Source organism: Bos grunniens, chromosome 20 (genome assembly GCF_055505025.1).
Source record: "Bos grunniens cultivar Pamir isolate PY7600 chromosome 20, Bosgru_T2T1.0, whole genome shotgun sequence".
Lineage (NCBI taxonomy): Eukaryota > Metazoa > Chordata > Mammalia > Artiodactyla > Bovidae > Bos > Bos grunniens.
The window spans coordinates 35,349,721-35,358,520 of NC_141184.1; the positions used below are offsets into that span (position 1 = coordinate 35,349,721).

An 8,800-nucleotide genomic window follows, 5' to 3' on the forward strand; every position below is an offset into this window, starting at 1 on the left:
ACAGACCAGAGCCCATGACTGACCTGTAATGGATACTCTTCCTTTGAAGGAGGAAGCAGAGTAGACTCATGGTCCTTGCAGGGGCTGACATGATGCAGACAGATGTTCTGGGTAATGGTATTTGCCCCCGTGGACCCAGATATTAATTTAGAACCAAAGATGAAAGAGGCTGAGCCTGAAAAGAGGTTAGAGTGATCTTTCCCAACAGAATGTATCAGAGAGAAGCAGACCAGAGGGTTATAGGCACTTGTAGGAACCACAAAGAACAGACCTGATGTGGGCCCCAGTGGTAACTACCACATTAATGTTACTGTGGACGCTAGGGGTGGGACCCCAGAGTGCTTGAGTAGCATTGGAGAAGAAATTCCAGCCTGGGGCCAGAGAGGGTGAGCTAGGGTCCCACCTGTCATAGTTACCTTCTTGTGTCAATGTGACTATGCTGCTGCTGCTAAGTCGCTTCAGTAGTGTCCGACTCTGTGTGACCCCACAGACGGCAGCCTACCAGGCTCCCCTGTCCCTGGGATTCTCCAGGCAAGAACACTGGAGTGGGTTGCCATTTCCTTCTCCAATGCATGAAAGTGAAAAGTGAAAGTGAAGTCGCTCAGTCGTGTCCGACTCTTAGCGACCCCATGGACTGCAGCCTTCCAGGCTCCTCTGTCCATGGGATTTTCCAGGCAAGAGTACTGGAGTGGAGTGCCATTGCTTTCTCCCAATGTGACTATGGTACCCTGTTATTTGATCAAACACTAATCTAGATATTGCTCTTAAGATATTTTATAGATGTGATTGACAGCTGCAGTCAGTAATCCTTAATCCTGATTTCCTTACTTTAAGTAAAGATTACTCTTGAAAATGAGTGGGACTCAGTTGAAGGCCTTTAGAGTAGGAACAGGTTTTCCAGGGAAGAAGAAATTCTGTCTCAAGATTACAAAGTTAACTCCTGCTGAATTTCCAGCTTGCTGGCTGGCCTGACAAGTTTAAGATTTGCCAACCCTCACCATCATGTGAGCCAATATATATTCTTTCAGATAAAACTCTTATAGAACATTTACTTATGTATTTATTTATATTTATTTCATAACTATATATCTCTATTGCATTCTTCCTGCATCTATCTACTTACCTAGATATCCATTCATTCCATTGAATCAAAAATCTTTCTTTAAAAGTTTTATATTAAAACCAAATCAATAACTTTAACGGGCCCAAGGAGACCCATTCTCTGGCTACCGAATGATAAGGCCCTGATCCAAAACCAGAGCAACTCAGCATTTCAAAAGCTTCATTTTGCCACAGTTCTCATTCCTCTCAAGTCATGCATCACTCCCATTAACCAAGAGCCAAAGTTATTCTTCAGGGATTTTTTTCAGTCTTTAAAAAAAATGTTTTCCCATCCCAAAGCTGTTCCATATGTGTAGAAAGGAGCCATCAGCCCAAGTTCTCATTCTTGCAATCAGGTTCCTGGGGGGACAGGCCCCCAGGACAGAAAACCATCTCTTCATGGCTCTTTTCCTTGGAAACCGAGTAGAACTTTTCAAGGAACTCAGCTCTGCAAACACACATCACTTGAAGGTAAAGTTGTGAAATGGGCCTGTTTTGTACCTGGCTTCTCTTTTTGGAAACCCCTCTGTGTCATCTTCCTTTCACCTCTACCCCCAGGTCCCTGCCCCTGCCCCTAACCCCGCTTCACTCCCATCTGTGCCCTCAGCTTACTTGTAATCAAACCTTCTCTGCTTACTGATGTCTGGACCGTGCTTGCCTGAGCTCAGACATTTCCTCCTTGAACCATCAACCTTTCCTGGACTCTGGTCCCAGTGTAGTTGGGTCCCATTTTCAGATTAATAATAACGAGGAATAAATGTACCCTTTCTAAAGTGCTGGCTTGTTCCCACCTAACTCAAGGAGTTGGCCCCATTTATTTAAAATTTTTATATTAAAACAAATCAGTAGCTTTAAAAAGCCTTGTTCCATATCAAGCGATGGGGACCTAGGATTGGAACAGTCATTTCTCAGATTCCACGCATCCACTGGTGGGCAGGAGCTAGCTCACACGGAGTCATGAAAACAGGTAGTGAAATAATCAGGGATCTTCTGAGCCAGTTGCTAAACTGGTGGTACTTTGAAATTGCCCATAGTGGGAGTATTTGTCCCTTTGGAAATTGGCAATGCCACAAGTCAGAACACTTTTCCTTCTTCAGAGAGCTGGCTCACAACATGTCACAGCACTAACTGTCCTTTCTCACTTACTTCTAAAGCAGCCAAGTGAAGTGTCAGAAAAAAATCTCACTAGTCACAGGGTATGGGGTGTGAGTGAGAAGCTGGAGTGAAGGAACCTCTTACCTTCTCTCTAGACAAGAAGCCCTTTTATCATTTTTCTCTTTTGTCTTCATTAAATATTATGATCCTTTTGATTACCTTAATTTATGATTATGATCCACCATGTATGTCTTGTCTGAATCACCCCTTAATTGTTTTCCTCTGTATCTTAATTGGAATCTCCTTCAGGAAAGGTGATGTGTTTTACAATAAGAGAAATAACTCAGGAGCAACAGAACCACGAAAGTGAACATGTGCTGGGGGACTGGTAGGATACCAAGAATGTCATGTTTCAGTTTGTCTTGTGAGAACTGGGCCTGATGGATGCCAGCAAAAGGTCAAAGTGAGCCTGGGGCATGTGTTTCCTGGGCACCCATAGAGAGTGTAGCAGAGGCTGAGAGAGGACCAGGCAGTTTCTGGTTATTTTTAGACTCCTGGGGAAAAAAAAAAGTACAAATGCTTTAATATAGACAGAATCCTTCAAAAGGATGGGAGGTTAAGTTCTGCAGAACTAGATGTTCTTTTTTAGAACTTACCATGATGGGAAAATGGAAACAATGGCTTTTTAGTTTTAAAAAATATATTTATTCATTTAATTTATTTTTGGCTGCATCGGGTCTCAGTTGCAGCACCCGGGATCTTTCCTTTCAGTATGTGAGCGTTCTCTAGTCGTGGCACAAGGGCTTCCCTTTGCTGTGTGTGGGCTTCTCTTGTTGTGGAGCACCGGCTCAAGAGCACACAGGCTCGGTAGTTGCTGTGTGCAGGCTTAGCTGCCCTGTGGCATGTGGAATCTTAGTTCCCTGACCAAGGATGGAGCCTGTGTTACCTGCATTGGAAAGTAAATTCTTAACCATTGGACCACTAGGGAAGTCCCAACAATGGCTTTTTAAAATAGGATAACTGTTTGTCTGCCTGCCTTTTCCCTAGATCATGCTTCCCAGGGACTGTCCGTATTCCATGCCTGTAATCCTAACCCCTGCTACAGTGTCAGACACCCATTGCGTGCCTCCATAAATGATGGTTTTTTAAAAGGATGCAAATGAGAACAAAGGACAAGAGACATCATGTAGAGCTGACATTAGCAAGGCCTACCTTCTCTAGCTGGTAGTTTCTAGACTTTGAATTTCATAGGTGGGAGCAACTTTTGAATAATCTTGAGGACCAATGGGATTGTCATCTTCTTTTGTCAAGTGATGTCACTAAAAACAAGTCAGTGGCAGCCATTTCCTAGGATTAATATTTCATTAGGAAGAAAAATATTCTGAGATGAAAAAATGAGGAGGAATAACAGTTCTTCCAAAGAAAGGAAAGGGCAACTTTGTATTGATTATATGCCGTGGTAGATATATTGATATAAAAAAAAAAAAGATATATTGATATCTATCTGTATGATATATTTGTATATCCTTGCTGGATGTTGAAGAATTTGAGTCTTTAGGATTTCATCAGAGTCCAAAGAAATTCTTTAGATAAACCCTACTTTTTATGAAAATAGCAAAGAGGAAATTACCTAATAACCGCAGATACCGTTTACTGTTGTCTGCCTACTAAGTGGATATAGGCTGTTCATTCTGTTCATTTATTCATTTGGTATATGAAGCTACAAATATGAAAGCCATTCAGTGAAATGGATGTCTGAGAGTGGACCACTCCTTGAACATCTGCAATCAGGATTGATCTGGCCTAGCATTTTGAGGGTACTGGAGATGGGAGGTCTGGTTCTTCTTCTTTTCTGCTCTTTGGGTTTACGTGGGCAAAGTAATCCCCTAATCGGGGATTTCCCAGAGTCCTCAGGATCAAGCATGACATAGCTGGAATGGTGAACCTCTAGTTGTGAAGGGCCACCTCAGGCTAGATTCTGGGTGTCTAGCCCATGATCCATATATGTAAGAGTTTAACTAGGAGATTGCTACTGTCTGTGAGATTGGTGTAGACAAAATTCTAGAGATTTGGCTCAAACAAGCCTTAGGAATAGAGTGTACATATAGATCAGTTGTTTGTTTTACTAAAGAGGAATCTTACATTTGACAAGATGTTTTGGGTTTCTTTGTTTGGAATCTTTACTTCCCAAGCATCATCAACAGACTTTTATTGAATTATCCACTATGTGCAAAGAAAAATGGTAGACATTATAGGTGACACACCAAGGAAGAGTTACCCACAACCCCCTCAGCCATTAAAGCTTGTAGTCAAGTGGGAAATTTGGATGGGTAAATGTTATTTTAAAATTCAAAGCAAACCAAAAACCTCTTTCAGCAAATTAGATGTAAGAAAGACAAGTTAAAAGCAGAAATGAGATCTACAAACATTCATTGGAAATACAGATTTCTAACTGGAATGTTTAGGAAAATGTTTAAGAAGGAGATGAGTATTCAGGAGGGCTTTGAATGTTGGAAACAATATTAAAGAAAGTGGAAACATCTCAGGTAGGGACTATCTAAGGGATTGAGGGGTGGGTAGAGCACAAGTTGGGCTGAGGGATAGAGGTTAAAATACCTTGATTCTGGCAAAGGCTAATGGAGCAGTGGGAGATGAGGCTGAGTTGGCCAGCCAAAGACTGCTGGTAAAGAGTGTGGAATGCTGGGTAAAGGAGAATGGGCTAAGGGTACCTAAAAATGAGAACCATCAAATGTTGCTTTTTCCATTTCTTTGAACAAAATGGCAGTATGATAAATGGATAGGATTTATAGTATAGTCCTAGCTTACTAATGAGATAGTGCCATGTCCTTCAGATTGGAGCGCATGCCTGTGGACCACCAAACCTAGCCACTGAGAATGGGATGGATTATCTTGAATTTATGGACCTGGAATTCATGTGTGCTGGAGTTTCGGGCCTGCGTGTAATTTCCTTTCAAGAGAGAGGATCGGTTTGAGCTTCCTCCATTCAGCATGTTTATAAAAACCTTGGAGAATTACTTTCCAGACCATGGGTGGGGGGAAGCCGTTGTGTTTCATAGTGATCCTATAAACAAATGAAGACGCTTTTTTTTTTGCAACAGGAGCAGACTGAGAAAAATAGTTTTTGTGGTTTGAGAATACAGCTGATTTCTGCTTTGGCTAAGGCATCTTTCTATGTTGACTTTCTCTTCCAAGGAGAGTATTAATTATTTTTGCTGGCAACATTTGGAATGTTCCCATTCACACTCAACATGTGAATGTCTAGAAATCGACACGTTGTAGCTGTGTGGTTATCTTGGGAGTTCAGCAACTCTGGAGTGAAGTAAGGTGGGGGAAAGACAAGGAGGAGTGACAGCCCTTATTTCTCCAGAGCACGCATCATGATTGCACATCAGAATTGTGCTTAGAAGAAATCTTTGTGACACTGAATCTGAAGTTTCTATTAATATGATTAGTTTGATGAACTTACAGACTATCAAGACTCATATTTTAAAAATTATTATTATTTTTTTAATAAGAACGAATAACTTAAAAAAATACCTAGACACACTAGGTCCTGTTGCGGCATGTGGGTTCTTTTGTTCCGCACACGGGCTTCTCAAGGTGCATGGTCTTCTCTCTAGTCATGGTGCGGAGGCCCAGTTGCCCTGTGGCATGTGGGATCTTATTTTTCCAACCAAGGATTGAATTCATGTCCCCTGCACTGGAAGGTAGATTCTTAACCACTGGACCACCAGAGAAGTCCCATTATTTCCTTTTGTTATTGTGTAGAACAGCAACTGGTGTGTTCTATTTGAAAATTAGAATAAGTTGAAGCAAAGCTGGAAGTGGGATTCACCCCAAAGTGGGATGATGATTCAATGGCTAATCCGTTATTAAGACAATAACATTGACATCTTGGCCAGAGGACAGATCCCCTATGCTGTCCTGGCAGGTGCTGGTGAGTATTACCAGCCGAGTGGCCACAGGCAAAGTTGACTTTGTACAGAGATGGAAAGAAGGTGTTGTGCCAGGCAGGCAGCTCTAGCAGGTGCCTGAAATCCATCAAGTCTGGAAGACTGGGGTTTAGATGGCAATGTTTGATCCAAAACCCAGTGTTCTATTGGACACATGTTTGACCAAGCAGAGTGTACGAAAATCCCATGAAGAATGGGTGGAGGACAGAAGGAGACCCTGAGGACAGCACGGCTGATGGGCCTGAGGGCTAAAGACATCAGAAGGATAGACAAGCACAAACAAGCCAGCTGTGGGTCCCCAGGAGTTTGTCTGAAAGTTCCTATGCAATTCTACCTCTTGCAGAAGATTCCCCTCATCTCCAGCCCCTCTCCCTCGATCTCTCTCTAGTAGTGATTCAATGAATCAGCTAGATTTGCTGTCAGATCCCCAGACAGAATAAGGGTCAGATGGGCTCTGAGAGGGAAACAAGGAAGGGGAGCCTGAGTTGCCTTGCTAGAGAACTTCTGGAATATTCCATTACTCTTGGCAAAAAAATATATAGACTTTCTCCAGAAGAGGCCAACTTTGTGGTCTAGTTGTAAGTACCCTTTTGATCAATCCTTCTAACAATATGCCAGGTCCACAATATGATTTTCACAAAGCACAAAGAGTTCTAAAATGTTAAAGCAAGAAAATACTTAGGGATCATTTGGTCTAGAGGTTTTTGAACTTTTTCTCTTTTTAAAGCAGTGCAACCTTTTCTTCAAAAGAGATCAAACCAAGAAGTCCAACATAAAGTCATTTATAAATGGAACAGCTCTGGCTATCCCCAGCGGCTCTTCTGAAGCATCCCGGTAGAGAGGTGAACTGATTTTGTCAAAGTCATCTAGGCTGGGGAGGGATTCAGCAGACCCCAGAGTCAACTGGCCTCTCATACTCAGTCCAATACTCTGTTCATTGCACCATGTCATGCATATTGAATGCTGATCTGACAACCCACAAAGCTAAGATACGGAACTTCTGGCCTGAAGATGTAAATGTGGTGCTGGTATTGTAAAGTTATGGGATAGCTAGTTAATAAACATATTTTTTTTTATTGTTATATTCCGAGGAGCAAAGATGAAACCTGGGTAGCTGAGGTTTCTTGCAGACCTGATTCTGGGGACATTGAAAGGACAAGGAGTTCACTGTGCTGGGTGGAAATTCTGCTGCTTAAGTCCTTTAATGTGATACTGATTCTCTATTTTGTTGCACTTATATCTTTATTTTTAAAATTCATGGTACATATGCAGAAGTTTGTACAATATCTACATACAGTTTAATAATAAAAATATGAACATCTTGGATCTCTCCCCAACCCTGCTTAAGAATGAGAATATTTGTGCTCACTTCAGTAGCATATATACTAAAATTGAAACAATACAGAAAAGATTAGCATGGCCCCTGCACAAGGATGATATGCAAATTCATAAATCGTTCCATAGTTTTTTACTACTGTATTTGTTACCAAAAGTGGTTCTACATATGCTACTGAAAAAAAAATCTGGAAATTCCTAATGTCCTGAGTATTAATAATAAAGTTTAAAAATGCTTTTATATTTATATATACAGAAAGAATGAGGATATTTCCAATACTGTTGAGTCTCTCATATGTGGCCTGCTCCTATTCAATCTCCCTGTCTCTCAGTCACCAGTCTGAGTCTTGTGTATTTGCCTGCTTTTCACTCTAGTTTTACTACCATATATGCATCTCTAAGGGGCTTCCCAGGTGGTGTTAGAAATAAAGAACCTGCCTGCCAATGCAGGAGATATAAGAGATGAGGGTTTGATCCCTGGATCAGGTCTTCCTGACCTGGAGGAGGGCATGGCAACTCACTCCAATATTCTTGCCTGGAGAATCCCATGGACAGAGGAGCCTGGTGGGCTGCAGTTCATAGGGTCAAAAAGGGTTGAACACGACTGAAGAGACTTTGCACGCATGCCCAGTATGCGTCGCTAACCAATGTATTATCTATTTTTGTCTGTGTTTAACATTATAGAAATGGAATCATTTCTCATCTTTTTTCTTTTGCCCAGCTTCATGCTATAGAACATTTCTCTTATTGCAGAAAGCCGTGTCTGTTATCTCTAGATATTTATCCCTGAAGTTGAGTAGAGATTAAACCAGGATGTTAGTTTTTAGTATTTAGTGTTGTGTAGTGTTTTACCATCTGAATAACTACCATGGATTTATTCATATTACAGTTGCTGGATATTTGGTATATTTCTAAATTTTGCGTCTATAAAATGCTTCTGTGAATATTTACCTTTTCTCTTCTGTAATTGCTGCTCTAGGATATACACTCAGAAATTGACATGGTGGGTGAAGGGTGGAAACATTTTAAAATGTTACCAGGTGAGAACTAACAACTTCACTCTCTTCTCCCTCCCCCCCTTTCTTCTTTCCTTCTTTTCTTCCCCTTCCTCTTCTCTTCTCTCCTTTTCTTATCATTGGACCTTAGGTGTTTAAATTGGATTAAACACAATTTTTGGCTCATGACACACTCTCATCATTGGACCATACAAATTCTTCTCTTTATCTACATATTCATCCATTCATCTATCTAATCATCCATTCATCTATCTGCCTATTAAAAACATACCATCTTGG

General features: G+C 41.2%; 1 non-coding gene across 1 annotated transcript; it reads left to right on the forward strand.

Annotated features, from left to right (window-relative positions):
- Nucleotides 1-7,531: 7,531 nt before the first annotated feature.
- LOC147350241 (U6 spliceosomal RNA) lies at nt 7,532-7,638 on the forward strand. Its single transcript, XR_015149291.1, has one exon. It is a non-coding gene; the product is annotated as a U6 spliceosomal RNA (small nuclear RNA).
- The last annotated feature ends 1,162 nt before the right edge of the window (nt 7,639-8,800 follow it).